The sequence below is a fragment of the Eschrichtius robustus genome, chromosome 1 (genome assembly GCF_028021215.1).
Source record: "Eschrichtius robustus isolate mEscRob2 chromosome 1, mEscRob2.pri, whole genome shotgun sequence".
Classification (NCBI taxonomy): Eukaryota; Metazoa; Chordata; class Mammalia; order Artiodactyla; family Eschrichtiidae; genus Eschrichtius; species Eschrichtius robustus.
In genome coordinates this window covers 143,886,155-143,902,910 of record NC_090824.1, presented here as the reverse complement: position 1 = coordinate 143,902,910, position 16,756 = coordinate 143,886,155, and the positions used below count along the sequence as shown (strand labels likewise).

The window sequence follows — 16,756 nt, the reverse complement described above, 5'->3', positions numbered from 1 at the left end:
TTGCTGACAGGCAAGATGCAGCCTGGGAATTCTCAAGGGGTTAACGGACTTGGGCCCAAGTGCCTCATCTCGCCAACTAGACCAAATCACTTTCCATGACCCCGTGGGAATGCCCTCAATGGGAAGAGTTGGGCTTCAGCAACCATGACACAGGTTGGAACCCCACAGCAGAAATTAGGCCACCTTCCCGGCCACGTAAAGGAAAGCTTCCAACTGGTAGTGTTTGCGGCCCTGACCATTGAGGAAACGCTCAAACGCTGCACAGCCTCGTCCTAAGTGACCTCCTCCTGCCTGCAGGGCGACTCCACTCGACTTGAAGCCACAGACATCATGCGAACACGGAGACACTGAACAGCAGGGAAGACACACCGCAAGCCTGTCTGCTTTGATGTTGCCCACCCCACCCCATGCATCCTGGTAATTCTCCACTGCCACAGCGACACTACCGATGAACTCACAGTGATCAAAGGCACTGGCCCCGAGTACCACAGACAGACTTTCAACGGAAAAACTTTGCCACACGAGGGGACCTGGAAGCTTGAAAGGGTACAGTGGCTATCCACGTCAGTGCATCTGGCGTCGCAACAGTACCCCCACCTCTGTCCTGCCAACGGAATGCTCCAGATGAACCTCTGGCTGTTCGCTAGCCGAGTCATGCCCCCCCCAGGAGAAGCACTTTCGCTTTACGCATTCCCAAACAAGGGAACAAAGCGGCCAAATGGGATGTTCGCATAACTAACCATCCTCCCAGGAGGCCGGCACAGACGTGTCACCATGTCGAACTTCTTTGCGTCTCGCAAGACACCCTTTGGTTGTCTTTCCTCTGGCAACGGGATCGCAACTCTACACAGGTTACCTACCTCACCTCATCCACTTGAACTGCCAAAGCCATCCCCTCCTTAGGCAGCTGATGCCAGCCAATCACGCACATGTCACATCCTTGGGAAGCCGAGGCCAGCACCTCCAACCCAATTATGATAGCCTATTCCACGACATCACAAAGAACATGTCCTCATCTATCCTTACCTTCCTGTGCGGACCATCAGTGATCCACGCAGGTTTAATTTCAGCACTCGATCTTCTCCCCACTCCGCGATGACCCACTTGGCATCAACATTGTGCCGGGAGTTAAAGTAGAGAAGCAAACAAGGGCAGCAGCGAGGCCTAATCCATCAGCCCCTTTCCACCGATGCCCAACCGAGCTCACCCCCGCCCATTGCTCCAGCCTCACTAGGCACTCAAGAACCTCACCGTGAAAAACGCAAGAACAGGGAGGGCCACAGGCCTGGCCTGAGGTTCCAGGCACCAACCAGGGACGCTTGCTCATTTTGGCTTCCAGAATCAACCCCCAAAATGGCAGGCACGATGCGTGATCCTGGCCAAAACTCACCTCCCAACTGCAAGCTAACTGGTCCTAGACCAGCACACACTTCGACTCTTAAAACCAGCAGGAGAGCCTGCCCCCTCACATTCCCTCAACAGCCATTCAACAGGGACCCGGGATTCACAGATAACACAGCTTATGTGCAGACACGGTCAACCCTCAGACAGGAGCCCCTCCAATACTGGAGTCCTTGGTGGTGTTTGCATACATGTCGGCAGGGGACGCTGACCCTCATTCCGAACTGTCCTCTCCCCCTGAGAGAGGAAACGTGCTGAACCTCAGTTTCGATGACGAGACGGTAGAGTGTTCTCACTCATTTTGTTCAGATTTTCCAAGGAATGCATGCAAGGGTGTCATCATCGATCCAAGCACATGCTGGGACGCTGCAGCACACAACCGGGGTGTGCGCAGGGCTCTGTACAGGAGCCATGAGCCTGGGCTACCCTAAAACCCTGGAGAATCCACAGCCCTCAGGCCACTCGGCAAGAGGAACAATCAATCCACTCTTGCAGCCACTGGGCCCGTCTGAGGAAAACCTAATATCTAATGGCACATCATGGGGTGCTTGAATACCTACCGTCCTGAGTTATCCACGACCATGCTCGGGGACATGGGCCCGCCTCACTTTTTCCAGTTCTTCTTAGCACCTCCAGTCATCAGAGCACACGAAGGTCTTCTTGTTTGTGCCGACGGCCAGCCTTTCCCAGCAACTGCACCTGAGAAGTGGACAGAAATCACCGAGGCTTCATAAATGGACTGGTGTCCTCAGAGGCCATGATCCATAAAAACATTGACCTGGCCTTGAGCTCTGAAACTGCTTCCCAAGGACCTCTATCCCTTACCGAGAATTGACTGCATGTCTGATAGTATGACTGCAGGAAGTTAGGCACATACGTTGGCCGGTGTGTGAGAGGCTACATGTGTGTGTTCATGCGTGTGGGCGTGTGTGACTGTGACTGCGCATGCGGACGTGCTTGTGGGTTTCTCTGTGTGCCGCTGAATACGCGTCTCAGTATCAGTGTGTCCCTATGGCCCTGTGAGGAGGAGTCCAAGAATAAAAGAAATAGTTTATACACAGCACCCTGGTTAGACCCCCCAACTGAAATGAGAAAGACCCCTGTCAGCTTCAAGAGGCCGCAGGGAAACTTGGACCCCCAGGGGTTGTTGAAAGAGTCCCCGGACTCCCGCTCTCCCACAACCACGCCTTCTGACCAAAACACAAAGACTCGATGAGACCTTCCTCCGGGACTTGGCTGTGACCTCGACATGCACCTCGAGACTCTGTCAGCTACCAGTATATCTGATGGGCATTTGGGATCACTCGCAGCAATTCCGGAAGCAAGGGAACTCCCATGGTCGGGCCGACACTGAACGGCAGGTGTCTACTGCCAATTTGCAGCCAGAAACCACTCAAGGGGCTAACGAACGTGGGCCCATGTGCCACTTCTCGCCAACTAGGCCTAATCACTTTGCATTGACCCGTGGGAATGCCCACCACAGGAAGTGGTGGGCTTCAGCCACCATGACCCATGTCGGATCCCCACGGCGGAAACTAGTCCACATTCCCAGCCACGTCTCAGGCAGCTCCCATCTTGAAAGTTCGCGGCCCTGACCCCTAAGGAAACGCTCAAACCCTTGAAAGCCTCGTCCTACGTGCCCTCCTCCAGCCCACAGGGCGACACGAACCTACTGGAAAACACAAACATCTTCAGAACACGGGAACACTGAACACCAGGGAAGACAGACCGCAAGCCTGTCTCCTTCGTTGATGCTGATCCCACCCCATGCATCCTGGCAATTCTCCACTGCCACGGTGACACTACCGAGTAACCCACAGTGATCAAAGGCATGGTCCCTGAGGTCCACAGACAGACTTTCAACAGAAGACCTCTGCCATGCGAGGGGACTTGGAAGCCTGAAAGGGAACAGCGGCTGGCCACGGCAGCACAGCAGGCATGGCAATGGGGCCCCCATCTCTGCCCCACCAATGGACTGCTCCAGATAAACTTCTGGCTGTTCGAATGGCCTGCATGCTACACTGGCCGGTCTCGTCATTCCCCCACAGGCGAAAGAGCTTTGCTTTACACATTGCCAAACAAGGGAACAAAGCGTCCAAAGGGGATATTCGCATAACTCAACTACCTCCAAGGGGGCCGGCACAGACGCCTCACCATGTCGATCTTCTCTACTTCCCGCAAGACACCCTTTGGGTGTCATTCCTTGGGCAACGGGATCGCAACTCTACACAGGTTACCTACCTCAACTCACCCACTTGAACTGCCAATGCCATCCACTCCATAGGCAGCTTATGCCAGCCCATCACGAACAAGACACATTCCTGGGAAGCCGAGACCAGTGCCTGCAACCCAATGATGACAGCCCATCCCACGACATCACACAGGACCTTTCCTCATGATACCTTACCTTTCTCTCCAGGCCAGCAGCCACCACCCAGGCTGAAATGCTTCACTCGATCCACACCCCAGTCCACGAACATCCACTTAGCGCCAACAGTGTGCCGGCAACTTCAGCAGAGGAGCTGACAGCGGCAGCACTGAGGCCTAAACCATCAGCCCCCTTCCGCCATCGCCCAACTCCAGCCCACGCCCGCCCACTGCTCCAGTCACACCAGGCAGTCAAGAACCTCACTGCGTGAAACACAACAACAGAGAGGGCCACAGGCCTGGCCTGAGGCTCCAGGCTCCAACCAGGGAAACTTGCTCATTTTGGCTTCTATAATCAACCTCAGAAGCAAGCAGGCACAAAGCGTGATCCTCTCCAAATATCACCTCTCCAAGCTGCAAGCTTACTGGGTCTATACCAGAAGACACTCCGACCCTGAAGACTAGCAGGAAAGCCTGCCCTCTTGCATTCCCTCAAAGGCCTTTTAGCAGGCACCGGGGATTCTTAGGTGACCCAGCTTATGAGCAGACATGCTCGACCCTCAGACAGGAGCCCCTCCAATGCTGGAGACCTTAGTGGTGTTGGCATGCCTGACAGCAGGGGACGTTGGCCCTCACTCCTAACTGTCCCGTACCCCCGAGAGAGAAAAAGTGCTGGACCTCAGTTTCAGGAGGAGACGGTAGAGCGTTCTCACTCATTTCGGACAGATTTTCCAAGGAATGCATACAAGGGTGTCATCATTGATCCAAGCACATGCTGGGATGCTGCAGAACACAAAAGGGAAGGCCGTGGAGCTCTGCAGAGGAGCCATGACCTGGAAGTACTCCAACTGCCTGGGGAATCCACAGTCCTCAGGCCACTCAGCAAGACCAGCAATCAATCCACTCTTGCAACCATTGGGCCCATCTGTGGAAAACCTAATATCCAATGGCACATCTTAGTACGGGTGAATGCCTACCGTCCTGAGATATCCACAGCCACGCTCGGCAACGTGCACCCGCCCCACTTTTTCCAGTTCTCCTTAGCACATCCAGTCATCAGACAACGCGAAGGTCTTCTTCTCTTTGCCGACAGCCAGCCTTACCCTGCAACTGCACCTGAGAAGTGGACAGAAATCACGCAGGTTTCTGATTTGCACCAGGGTCCTCAGAGAACATGATTCTTATGAACACATAACCTGGGCGTGAGCCTGGAACCTGCTTCTCAAGTACCACTTTCCCCTACCGAAAACTGATTGTGTGTCTCACAGCACGACTGAAGAAAGTTACGCACGTACGTTGGTCGGTGTGTGAGAGGCTGTATGTGTCTATTCACACGTGTGGGCGTGTGTGACTGAGACTTTGCACGAGGATGCGTTTGTGGATTCCTGTGTGTGCTGCTAAATACGCGTCTTGGTCTCTGGGTGTCCCTGTGGCGCTTTGCAGATGCCTCTAACAGTAAACGTCATAGTTTACACACAGCAACCTGGTTGGACCCCCAACTGAAAGGAGAAAGACCTCTGTCAGTTTCATGAGGCCGCATGCAAACTTTGACCCCCAGGGCTGTCGAAATAGGCCACAGACTCCCGCTCTCCCACAGCCACGCCTTCTGACCAAAGCACAAAGTCTGGACGAGACCTCCCTCCCGGCCGTGGGTGTCAAACCTATGTGGACCTGGAGATCCTGCCACCTACCACCACATCTGATGTGCCCTTGGGGTCACTCGCAGAGCTCCCGGAAGCAAGGTAACCTCCCATGGGCGTGCTGACACCGATCTGCAGTTGCTGACAGGCAAGATGCAGCCTGGGAATTCTCAAGGGGTTAACGGACTTGGGCCCAAGTGCCTCATCTCGCCAACTAGACCAAATCACTTTCCATGACCCCGTGGGAATGCCCTCAATGGGAAGAGTTGGGCTTCAGCAACCATGACACAGGTTGGAACCCCACAGCAGAAATTAGGCCACCTTCCCGGCCACGTAAAGGAAAGCTTCCAACTGGTAGTGTTTGCGGCCCTGACCATTGAGGAAACGCTCAAACGCTGCACAGCCTCTTCCTAAGTGACCTCCTCCTGCCTGCAGGGCGACTCCACTCGACTTGAAGCCACAGACATCATGCGAACACGGAGACACTGAACAGCAGGGAAGACACACCGCAAGCCTGTCTGCTTTGATGTTGCCCACCCCACCCCATGCATCCTGGTAATTCTCCACTGCCACAGCGACACTACCGATGAACTCACAGTGATCAAAGACACTGGCCCCGAGTACCACAGACAGACTTTCAACGGAAAAACTTTGCCACACGAGGGGACCTGGAAGCTTGAAAGGGTACAGTGGCTATCCACGTCAGTGCAACTGGCGTCGCAACAGTACCCCCACCCCTGTCCTGCCAACGGAATGCTCCAGATAAACCTCTGGCTGTTCGCTAGCCGAGTCATGCCCCCCCCAGGAGAAGCACTTTCGCTTTACGCATTCCCAAACAAGGGAACAAAGCGGCCAAATGGGATGTTCGCATAACTAACCATCCTCCCAGGAGGCCGGCACAGACGTGTAACCATGTCGAACTTCTTTGCGTCTCGCAAGACACCCTTTGGTTGTCTTTCCTCTGGCAACGGGATCGCAACTCTACACAGGTTACCTACCTCACCTCATCCACTTGAACTGCCAAAGCCATCCCCTCCTTAGGCAGCTGATGCCAGCCAATCACGCACATGTCACATCCTTGGGAAGCCGAGGCCAGCACCTGCAACCCAATTATGATAGCCTATTCCACGACATCACAAAGAACATGTCCTCATCTATCCTTACCTTCCTGTGCGGGCCATCAGTGATCCACGCAGGTTTAATTTCAGCACTCGATCTTCTCCCCACTCCGCGATGACCCACTTGGCATCAACATTGTGCCGGGAGTTAAAGTAGAGAAGCAAACAAGGGCAGCAGCGAGGCCTAAACCATCAGCCCCTTTCCACCGATGCCCAACCGAGCTCACCCCCGCCCATTGCTCCAGCCTCACTAGGCACTCAAGAACCTCACCGTGAAAAACGCAAGAACAGGGAGGACCACAGGCCTGGCCTGAGGTTCCAGGCACCAACCAGGGACGCTTGCTCATTTTGGCTTCCAGAATCAACCCCCAAAATGGCAGGCACGATGCGTGATCCTGGCCAAAACTCACCTCCCAACTGCAAGCTACCTGGTCCTAGACCAGCACACACTTCGACTCTTAAAACCAGCAGGAGAGCCTGCCCCCTCACATTCCCTCAACAGCCATTCAACAGGGACCCGGGATTCACAGATAACACAGCTTATGTGCAGACACGGTCAACCCTCAGACAGGAGCCCCTCCAATACTGGAGTCCTTGGTGGTGTTTGCATACATGTCGGCAGGGGACGCTGACCCTCATTCCGAACTGTCCTCTCCCCCTGAGAGAGGAAACGTGCTGAACCTCAGTTTCGATGACGAGACGGTAGAGTGTTCTCACTCATTTTGTTCAGATTTTCCAAGGAATGCATGCAAGGGTGTCATCATCGATCCAAGCACATGCTGGGACGCTGCAGCACACAACCGGGGTGTGCGCAGGGCTCTGTACAGGAGCCATGAGCCTGGGCTACCCCAAAACCCTGGAGAATCCACAGCCCTCAGGCCACTCGGCAAGAGGAACAATCAATCCACTCTTGCAGCCACTGGGCCCGTCTGAGGAAAACCTAATATCTAATGGCACATCATGGGGTGCTTGAATACCTACCGTCCTGAGTTATCCACGACCATGCTCGGGGACATGGGCCCGCCTCACTTTTTCCAGTTCTTCTTAGCACCTCCAGTCATCAGAGCACACGAAGGTCTTCTTGTTTGTGCCGACGTCCAGCCTTTCCCAGCAACTGCACCTGAGAAGTGGACAGAAATCCCCGAGGCTTCATAAATGGACTGGTGTCCTCAGAGGCCATGATCCATAAAAACATTGACCTGGCCTTGAGCTCTGAAACTGCTTCCCAAGGACCTCTATCCCTTACAGAGAATTGACTGCATGTCTGATGGTATGACTGCAGGAAGTTAGGCACATACGTTGGCCGGTGTGTGAGAGGCTACATGTGTGTGTTCATGCGTGTGGGCGTGTGTGACTGTGACTGCGCATGCGGACGTGCTTGTGGGTTTCTCTGTGTGCCGCTGAATACGCGTCTCGGTATCGGTGTGTCCCTATGGCCCTGTGAGGAGGAGTCCAAGAATAAAAGAAATAGTTTATACACAGCACCCTGGTTAGACCCCCCAACTGAAAGGAGAAAGACCCCTGTCAGCTTCAAGAGGCCGCAGGCAAACTTGGACCCCCAGGGGTTGTTGAAAGAGTCCCCGGACTCCCGCTCTCCCACAACCACGCCTTCTGACCAAAACACAAAGGCTCGATGAGACCTTCCTCCGGGACTTGGCTGTGACCTCGACATGCACCTCGAGACTCTGTCAGCTACCAGTATATCTGATGGGCATTTGGGATCACTCGCAGCAATTCCGGAAGCAAGGGAACTCCCATGGTCGGGCCGACACTGACCGGCAGGTGTCTACTGCCAATTTGCAGCCTGAAACCACTCAAGGGGCTAACGAACGTGGGCCCATGTGCCACTTCTCGCCAACTAGGCCTAATCACTTTGCATTGACCCGTGGGAATGCCCACCACAGGAAGTGGTGGGCTTCAGCCACCATGACCCATGTCGGATCCCCACGGCGGAAACTAGTCCACAGTCCCAGCCACGTCTCAGGCAGCTCCCATCTTGAATGTTCGCGGCCCTGACCCCTAAGGAAACGCTCAAACCCTTGAAAGCCTCGTCCTACGTGCCCTCCTCCAGCCCACAGGGCGACACGAACCTACTGGAAAACACAATCATCTTCAGAACACGGGAACACTGAACACCAGGGAAGACAGACCGCAAGCCTGTCTCCTTCGTTGATGCTGATCCCACCCCATGCATCCTGGCAATTCTCCACTGCCACGGTGACACTACCGAGTAACCCACAGTGATCAAAGGCATGGTCCCCGAGGTCCACAGACCTCTTCTTTCAACAGAAGACCTCTGCCATGCGAGGGGACTTGGAAGCCTGAAAGGGAACAGTGGCTGGCCACGGCAGCACAGCAGGCATGGCAATGGGGCCCCCATCTCTGCCCCACCAATGGACTGCTCCAGATAAACCTCTGGCTGTTCGAATGGCCTGCATGCTACACTGGCCGGTCTCGTCATTCCCCCACAGGCGAAACAGCTTTGCTTTACACATTGCCAAACAAGGGAACAAAGTGGCCAAAGGGGATATTCGCATAACTCAACTACCTCCAAGGGGACAGGCACAGACGCCTCACCATGTCGATCTTCTCTACTTCCCGCAAGACACCCATTGGGTGTCATTCCTTGGGCAACGGGATCGCAACTCTACACAGGTTACCTACCTCAACTCACCCACTTGAACTGCCAACGCCATCCACTCCATAGGCAGCTTATGCCAGCCCATCACGAACAAGACACATTCTTGGGAAGCCGAGACCAGTGCCTGCAACCCAATGATGACAGCCCATCCCACGACATCACACAGGACCTTTCCTCATGATACCTTACCTTTCTCTCCAGGCCAGCAGCCACCACCCAGGCTGAAATGCTTCACTCGATCCACACCCCAGTCCACGAACATCCACTTAGCGCCAACAGTGTGCCGGCAACTTCATCAGAGGAGCTGACAGCGGCAGCACTGAGGCCTAAACCATCAGCCCCCTTCCGCCATCGCCCAACTCCAGCCCACGCCCGCCCACTGCTCCAGTCACACCAGGCAGTCAAGAACCTCACTGCGTGAAACACAACAACAGACAGGGCCACAGGCCTGGCCTGAGGCTCCAGGCTCCAACCAGGGAAACTTGCTCATTTTGGCTTCTATAATCAACCTCAGAAGCAAGCAGGCACAAAGCGTGATCCTCTCCAAATATCACCTCTCCAAGCTGCAAGCTTACTGGGTCTATACCAGAAGACACTCCGACCCTGAAGCCTAGCAGGAAATCCTGCCCTCTTGCATTCCCTCAACGGCCTTTTAGCAGGCACCGGGGATTCTTAGGTGACCCAGCTTATGAGCAGACATGCTCGACCCTCAGACAGGAGCCCCTCCAATGCTGGAGCCCTTAGTGGTGTTGGCATGCCTGACAGCAGGGGACGTTGGCCCTCACTCCTAACTGTCCCGTACCCCCGAGAGAGAAAACGTGCTGGACCTCAGTTTCGAGGAGGAGACGGTAGAGCGTTCTCACTCATTTCGGTCAGATTTTCCAAGGAATGCATACAAGGGTGTCATCATTGATACAAGCACATGCTGGGATGCTGCAGAACACAAAAGGGAAGGCCGTGGAGCTCTGCAGAGGAGCCATGACCTGGAAGTACTCCAACTGCCTGGGGAATCCACAGTCCTCAGGCCACTCAGCAAGACCAGCAATCAATCCACTCTTGCAACCATTGGGCCCATCTGTGGAAAACCTAATATCCAATGGCACATCTTAGTACGGGTGAATGTCTACCGTCCTGAGATATCCACAGCCACGCTCGGCAACGTGCACCCGCCCCACTTTTTCCAGTTCTCCTTAGCACATCCAGTCATCAGACAACGCGAAGGTCTTCTTCTCTTTGCCGACAGCCAGCCTTACCCTGCAACTGCACCTGAGAAGTGGACAGAAATCACGCAGGTTTCTGATTTGCACCAGGGTCCTCAGAGAACATGATTCTTATGAACACATAACCTGGGCGTGAGCCTGGAACCTGCTTCCCAAGTACCACTTTCCCCTACCGAAAACTGATTGTGTGTCTCACAGCACGACTGAAGAAAGTTACGCACGTACGTTGGTCGGTGTGTGAGAGGCTGTATGTGTCTATTCACACGTGTGGGCGTGTGTGACTGAGACTTTGCATGAGGATGCGTTTGTGGATTCCTGTGTGTGCTGCTAAATACGCGTCTTGGTCTCTGGGTGTCCCTGTGGCGCTTTGCAGATGCCTCTAACAGTAAACGTCATAGTTTATACACAGCACCCTGGTTGGACCCCCAACTGAAAGGAGAAAGACCTCTGTCAGATTCATGAGGCCGCATGCAAACTTTGACCCCCAGGCTGTCGAAATAGGCCACAGACTCCCGCTCTCCCACAGCCACGCCTTCTGACCAAAGCACAAAGTCTGGACGAGACCTCCCTCCCGGCCGTTGGTGTCAAACCTATGTGGACCTGGAGATCCTGCCACCTACCACCACATCTGATGTGCCCTTGGGGTCACTCCCAGAGCTCCCGGAAGCAAGGTAACCTCCCATGGGCGTGCTGACACCGATCTGCAGTTGCTGATAGGCAAGATGCAGCCTGGGAATTCTCAAGGGGTTAACGGACTTGGGCCCAAGTGCCTCATCTCGCCAACTATACCAAATCACTTTCCATGACCCCGTGGGAATGCCCTCAATGGGAAGAGTTGGGCTTCAGCAACCATGACACAGGTTGGAACCCCACAGCAGAAATTAGGCCACCTTCCCGGCCACGTAAAGGAAAGCTTCCAACTGGTAGTGTTTGCGGCCCTGACCATTGAGGAAACGCTCAAACGCTGCACAGCCTCGTCCTAAGTGACCTCCTCCTGCCTGCAGGGCGACTCGACTCGACTTGAAGCCACAGACATCATGCGAACACGGAGACACTGAACAGCAGGGAAGACACACCGCAAGCCTGTCTGCTTTGATGGTGCCCACCCCACCCCATGCATCCTGGTAATTCTCCACTGCCACAGCGACACTACCGATGAACTCACAGTGATCAAAGGCACTGTCCCCGAGTACCACAGACAGACTTTCAACGGAAAAACTTTGCCACACGAGGGGACCTGGAAGCTTGAAAGGGTACAGTGGCTATCCACGTCAGTGCATCTGGCGTCGCAACAGTGCCCCCACCTCTGTCCTGCCAACGGACTGCTCCAGATAAACCTCTGGCTGTTCGCTAGCCGAGTCATGCCCCCCCCCAGGAGAAGCACTTTCGCTTTACGCATTCCCAAACAAGGGAACAAAGCGGCCAAATGGGATGTTCGCATAACTAACCATCCTCCCAGGAGGCCGGCACAGACGTGTCACCATGTCGAACTTCTTTGCGTCTCGCAAGACACCCTTTGGTTGTCTTTCCTCTGGCAACGGGATCGCAACTCTACACAGGTTACCTACCTCACCTCATCCACTTGAACTGCCAAAGCCATCCCCTCCATAGGCAGCTGATGCCAGCCAATCACGCACATGTCACATCCTTGGGAAGCCGAGGTCAGCACCTGCAACCCAATTATGATAGCCTATTCCACGACATCACAAAGAACATGTCCTCATCTATCCTTACCTTCCTGTGCGGGCCATCAGTGATCCACGCAGGTTTAATTTCAGCACTCGTTCTTCTCCCCACTCCGCGATGACCCACTTGGCATCAACATTGTGCCGGGAGTTAAAGTAGAGAAGCAAACAAGGGCAGCAGCGAGGCCTAATCCATCAGCCCCTTTCCACCGATGCCCAACCGAGCTCACCCCCGCCCATTGCTCCAGCCTCACTAGGCACTCAAGAACCTCACCGTGAAAAACGCAAGAACAGGGAGGGCCACAGGCCTGGCCTGAGGTTCCAGGCACCAACCAAGGACGCTTGCTCATTTTGGCTTCCAGAATCAACCCCCAAAATGGCAGGCACGAAGCGTGATCCTGGCCAAAACTCACCTCCCAACTGCAAGCTAACTGGTCCTAGACCAGCACACACTTCGACTCTTAAAACCAGCAGGAGAGCCTGCCCCCTCACATTCCCTCGACAGCCATTCAACAGGGACCTGGGATTCACAGATAACACAGCTTATGTGCAGACACGGTCAACCCTCAGACAGGAGCCCCTCCAATACTGGAGTCCTTAGTGGTGTTTGCATACATGTCGGCAGGGGACGCTGACCCTCATTCCGAACTGTCATCTCCCCCTGAGAGAGGAAACGTGCTGAACCTCAGTTTCGATGACGAGACGGTAGAGTGTTCTCACTCATTTTGTTCAGATTTTCCAAGGAATGCATGCAAGGGTGTCATCATCGATCCAAGCACATGCTGGGACGCTGCAGCACACAACCGGGGTGTGTGCAGGGCTCTGTACAGGAGCCATGAGCCTGGGCTACCCCAAAACCCTGGAGAATCCACAGCCCTCAGGCCACTCGGCAAGAGGAACAATCAATCCACTCTTGCAGCCACTGGGCCCGTCTGAGGAAAACCTAATATCTAATGGCACATCATGGGGTGCTTGAATACCTACCGTCCTGAGTTATCCACGACCATGCTCGGGGACATGGGCCCGCCTCACTTTTTCCAGTTCTTCTTAGCACCTCCAGTTATCAGAGCACACGAAGGTCTTCTTGTTTGTGCCGACGGCCAGCCTTTCCCAGCAACAGCACCTGAGAAGTGGACAGAAATCACCGAGGCTTCATAAATGGACTGGTGTCCTCAGAGGCCATGATCCATAAGAACATTGACCTGGCCTTGAGCTCTGAAACTGCTTCCCAAGGACCTCTATCCCTTACCGAGAATTGACTGCATGTCTGATAGTATGACTGCAGGAAGTTAGGCACATACGTTGGCCGGTGTGTGAGAGGCTACATGTGTGTGTTCATGCGTGTGGGCGTGTGTGACTGTGACTGCGCATGCGGACGTGCTTGTGGGTTTCTCTGTGTGCCGCTGAATACGCGTCTCGGTATCAGTGTGTCCCTATGGCCCTGTGAGGAGGAGTCCAAGAATAAAAGAAATAGTTTATACACAGCACCCTGGTTAGACCCCCCAACTGAAAGGAGAAAGACCCCTGTCAGCTTCAAGAGGCCGCAGGCAAACTTGGAACCCCAGGGGTTGTTGAAAGAGTCCCCGGACTCCCGCTCTCCCACAACCACGCCTTCTGACCAAAACACAAAGACTCGATGAGACCTTCCTCCGGGACTTGGCTGTGACATCGACATGCACCTCGAGACTCTGTCAGCTACCAGTATATCTGATGGGCATTTGGGATCACTCGCAGCACTTCCGGAAGCAAGGGAACTCCCATGGTCGGGCCGACACCGACCGGCAGGTGTCTACTGCCAATTTGCAGCCTGAAACCACTCAAGGGGCTAACGAACGTGGGCCCATGTGCCACTTCTCGCCAACTAGGCCTAATCACTTTGCATTGACCCGTGGGAATGCCCACCAAAGGAAGTGGTGGGCTTCAGCCACCATGACCCATGTCGGATCCCCACGGCGGAAACTAGTCCACATTCCCAGCCACGTCTCAGGCAGCTCCCATCTTAAAAGTTCGCGGCCCTGACCCCTAAGGAAACGCTCAAACCCTTGAAAGCCTCGTCCTACGTGCCCTCCTCCAGCCCACAGGGCGACACGAACCTACTGGAAAACACAAACATCTTCAGAACACGGGAACACTGAACACCAGGGAAGACAGACCGCAAGCCTGTCTCCTTCGTTGATGCTGATCCCACCCCATGCATCCTGGAAATTCTCCACTGCTACGGTGCCACTACCGAGTAACCCACAGTGATCAAAGGCATGGTCCCCGAGGTCCACAGACAGACTTTCAACAGAAGACCTCTGCCATGCGAGGGGACTTGGAAGCCTGAAAGGGAACAGCGGCTGGCCACGGCCGCACAGCAGGCATGGCAATGGGACCCGCATCTCTGCCCCACCAATGGACTGCTCCAGATAAACCTCTGGCTGTTCGAATGGCCTGCATGCTACACTGGCCGGTCTCGTCATTCCCCCACAGGCGAAAGAGCTTTGCTTTACACATTGCCAAACAAGGGAACAAAGCGGCCAAAGGGGATATTCGCATAACTCAACTACCTCCAAGGGGGCCGGCACAGACGCCTCACCATGTCGATCTTCACTACTTCCCGCAAGACACCCTTTGGGTGTCATTACTTGGGCAACGGGATCGCAACTCTACACAGGTTACCTACCTCAACTCACCCACTTGAACTGCCAACGCCATCCACTCCATAGGCAGCTTATGCCAGCCCATCACGAACAAGACACATTCTTGGGAAGCCGAGACCAGTGCCTGCAACCCAATGATGACAGCCCATCCCACGACATCACACAGGAACTTTCCTTATGATACCTTACCTTTCTCTCCAGGCCAGCAGCCACCACCCAGGCTGAAATGCTTCACTCGATCCACACCCCAGTCCACGAACATCCACTTAGCGCCAACAGTGTGCCAGCAACTTCAGCAGAGGAGCTGACAGCGGCAGCACTGAGGCCTAAACCATCAGCCCCCTTCCGCCATCGCCCAACTCCAGCCCACGCCCGCCCACTGCTCCAGTCACACCAGGCAGTCAAGAACCTCACTGCGTGAAACACAACAACAGAGAGGGCCACAGGCCTGGCCTGAGGCTCCAGGCTCCAACCAGGGAAACTTGCTCATTTTGGCTTCTATAATCAACCTCAGAAGCAAGCAGGCACAAAGCGTGATCCTCTCCAAATATCACCTCTCCAAGCTGCAAGCTTACTGGGTCTATACCAGAAGACATTCTGACCCTGAAGACTAGCAGGAAAGCCTGCCCTCTTGCATTCCCTCAACGGCCTTTTAGCAGGCACCGGGGATTCTTAGGTGACCCAGCTTATGAGGAGACATGCTCGACCCTCAGACAGGAGCCCCTCCAATGCTGGAGCCCTTAGTGGTGTTTGCATGCCTGACAGCAGGGGACGTTGGCCCTCACTCCTAACTGTCCCGTACCCCCGAGAGAGAAAACGTGCTGGACCTCAGTTTCGATGAGGAGACGGTAGAGCGTTCTCACTCATTTCGGTCAGATTTTCCAAGGAATGCATACAAGGGTGTCATCATTGATCCAAGCACATGCTGGGATGCTGCAGAACACAAAAGGGAAGGCCGTGGAGCTCTGCAGAGGAGCCATGACCTGGAAGTACTCCAACTGCCTGGGGAATCCACAGTCCTCAGGCCACTCAGCAAGACCAGCAATCAATCCACACTTGCAACCATTGGGCCCATCTGTGGAAAACCTAATATCCAATGGCACATCTTAGTACGGGTGAATGCCTACTGTCCTGAGATATCCACAGCCACGCTCGGCAACGTGCACCCGCCCCACTTTTTCCAGTTCTCCTTAGCACATCCAGTCATCAGACAACGCGAAGGTCTTCTTCTCTTTGCCGACAGCCAGCCTTACCCTGCAACTGCACCTGAGAAGTGGACAGAAATCACGCAGGTTTCTGATTTGCACCAGGGTCCTCAGAGAACATGATTCTTATGAACACATAACCTGGGCGTGAGCCTTGAACCTGCTTCCCAAGTACCACTTTCCCCTACCGAAAACTGATTGTGTGTCTCACAGCACGACTGAAGAAAGTTACGCACGTACGTTGGTCGGTGTGTGAGAGGCTGTATGTGTCTATTCACACGTGTGGGCGTGTGTGACTGAGACTTTGCACGAGGATGCGTTTGTGGATTCCTGTGTGTGCTGCTAAATACGCGTCTTGGTCTCTGGGTGTCCCTGTGGCGCTTTGCAGATGCCTCTAACAGTAAACGTCATAGTTTATACACAGCACCCTGGTTGGACCCCCAACTGAAAGGAGAAAGACCTCTGTCAGTTTCATGAGGCCGCATGCAAACTTTGACCCCCAGGGCTGTCGAAATAGGCCACAGACTCCCGCTCTCCCACAGCCACGCCTTCTGACCAAAGCACAAAGTCTGGACGAGACCTCCCTCCCGGCCGTGGGTGTCAAACCTATGTGGACCTGGAGATCCTGCCACCTACCACCACATCTGATGTGCCCTTGGGGTCACTCCCAGAGCTCCCGGAAGCAAGGTAACCTCCCATGGGCGTGCTGACACCGATCTGCAGTTGCTGACAGGCAAGATGCAGCCTGGGAATTCTCAAGGGGTTAACGGACTTGGGCCCAAGTGCCTCATCTCGCCAACTAAACCAAATCACTTTCCATGACCCCGTGGGAATGCC

The 16,756-nt window shown here is 54.5% G+C and overlaps 6 non-coding genes across 6 annotated transcripts; all 6 read right to left on the bottom strand.

Moving 5' to 3' along the window:
- Positions 1-1,657: 1,657 nt before the first annotated feature.
- On the bottom strand, positions 1,658-1,750 carry LOC137754401 (small nucleolar RNA SNORD116). Its single transcript, XR_011071842.1, has one exon. It is a non-coding gene; the product is annotated as a small nucleolar RNA SNORD116 (small nucleolar RNA).
- Positions 1,751-4,442: 2,692 nt separating this feature from the next.
- Positions 4,443-4,534, bottom strand: LOC137750185 (small nucleolar RNA SNORD116). Its single transcript, XR_011070390.1, has one exon. It is a non-coding gene; the product is annotated as a small nucleolar RNA SNORD116 (small nucleolar RNA).
- Positions 4,535-7,203: 2,669 nt separating this feature from the next.
- On the bottom strand, positions 7,204-7,296 carry LOC137754397 (small nucleolar RNA SNORD116). Its single transcript, XR_011071841.1, has one exon. It is a non-coding gene; the product is annotated as a small nucleolar RNA SNORD116 (small nucleolar RNA).
- A 2,694-nt stretch (positions 7,297-9,990) lies between these two features.
- Positions 9,991-10,083, bottom strand: LOC137750858 (small nucleolar RNA SNORD116). The gene has a single exon (XR_011070631.1). It is a non-coding gene; the product is annotated as a small nucleolar RNA SNORD116 (small nucleolar RNA).
- Positions 10,084-12,752: 2,669 nt separating this feature from the next.
- On the bottom strand, positions 12,753-12,845 carry LOC137754394 (small nucleolar RNA SNORD116). The gene has a single exon (XR_011071840.1). It is a non-coding gene; the product is annotated as a small nucleolar RNA SNORD116 (small nucleolar RNA).
- Positions 12,846-15,537: 2,692 nt separating this feature from the next.
- LOC137777037 (small nucleolar RNA SNORD116) lies at positions 15,538-15,630 on the bottom strand. Its single transcript, XR_011076386.1, has one exon. It is a non-coding gene; the product is annotated as a small nucleolar RNA SNORD116 (small nucleolar RNA).
- Positions 15,631-16,756: the final 1,126 nt, after the last annotated feature.